At 36.7% G+C, this 1273-nt stretch overlaps 1 long non-coding RNA gene across 1 annotated transcript in view; it reads right to left on the bottom strand.

Moving 5' to 3' along the window:
- LOC116002261 overlaps nt 1-927 on the bottom strand; it is a 2819-nt gene extending 1892 nt beyond the window's left edge. Inside the window, exons 1-2 of the long non-coding RNA XR_004094420.1 lie at nt 829-927; nt 654-720 (exon numbers count right to left, since the gene is read on the bottom strand). This is a non-coding gene — a long non-coding RNA (uncharacterized LOC116002261). The remainder of the gene's footprint in view (nt 1-653; nt 721-828) is intronic.
- Between the last annotated feature and the right edge of the window lie 346 nt (nt 928-1273).

Raw genomic sequence — 1273 nt, 5'->3', positions numbered from 1 at the left:
TAATCCACGTCCTTAGCATCACCTAATCACCATTAACTCACTAACTACCTCACAATTATCATTAACACATCCATAATCATACTAAGCATAATTCAGAAAATTTCAGCTTGGCGCAGTCCGAAAGATTGAGTCGGTAAAAATAGTTCCCGGACTCTTTTTCACTTGAAATTTTTATGGTAGAACCCCAACTCATAGTACTTGATGTCCGTAAAAAGTTTTGGTCATTTTGGTCCGCGAATAAACACAGAAACTTCCATCTTTGCCCTTGGCAGTGTGCTGTCCGGAATTCTGTCTCTCCCTGGACCAGTTTTGGGAAAAATTCCGAAAACCATACTTCCACTACTCCGATCATTATGAAATTTTATATGCAGGTTCTACACTTATAGAACTACATGTCTAAAAAAAAAAGGATTAAAATACCTTACCAATTTTTCCCAATAAATCTCGGAAGTTACTGCCAGAATCTATCCTGATTTCTTTTCACTATTTTCACAAGTATAAGCCTATATGGACATAAATACAACATATACAAGCATATCCAAGCTATGAACATGTATACAAAAATATTCCCAAAGCTCCAAAACACCATGTTTCAACCAAATAATCAATTATCTAATTTCAAGTGACTAAACCAACTTAAGGGAATTCCTTACCTCAATTAGCTACTAAAATCCTTAGAAAGAGTCTTTGAGTGATTTCCCCCAAATTCTTCTTGAAACCCTAGACCAGAATCCAACATCATAAGAACACAATTTAGGAAATCTAAACTTAGATTATGAATCTAGAGAGGAATATAAGACTATCTACCGAATAAAATTAACGATTTACCGAATAAATTGAAGAGGTGTGAAGGAATTGGCTATGGTGGTTGAAGCTTGGATGAAGAAGATGATGGAAATTTCTCTTCCCTTTTCCCTTGTGATTATTTCGGCCAAATGGCCAAAATGGGAGGAGAAAANATCCACGTCCTTAGCATCACCTAATCACCATTAACTCACTAACTACCTCACAATTATCATTAACACATCCATAATCATACTAAGCATAATTCAGAAAATTTCAGCTTGGTGCAGTCCGAAAGATTGAGCCGGTAAAAATAGTTCCCGGACTCTTTTTCACTTGAAATTTTTATGGTAGAACCCCAACTCATAGTACTTGATGTCCGTAAAAAGTTTTGGTCATTTTGGTCCGCGAATAAACACAGAAACTTCCATCTTTGCCCTTGGCAGTGTGCTGTCCGGAATTCTGTCTCTCCCTGGACCAGTTTTGGGAA

Source organism: Ipomoea triloba, chromosome 13 (genome assembly GCF_003576645.1).
Source record: "Ipomoea triloba cultivar NCNSP0323 chromosome 13, ASM357664v1".
Classification (NCBI taxonomy): domain Eukaryota; kingdom Viridiplantae; phylum Streptophyta; class Magnoliopsida; order Solanales; family Convolvulaceae; genus Ipomoea; species Ipomoea triloba.
This window is presented reverse-complemented; position numbering and strand designations above follow the sequence as displayed.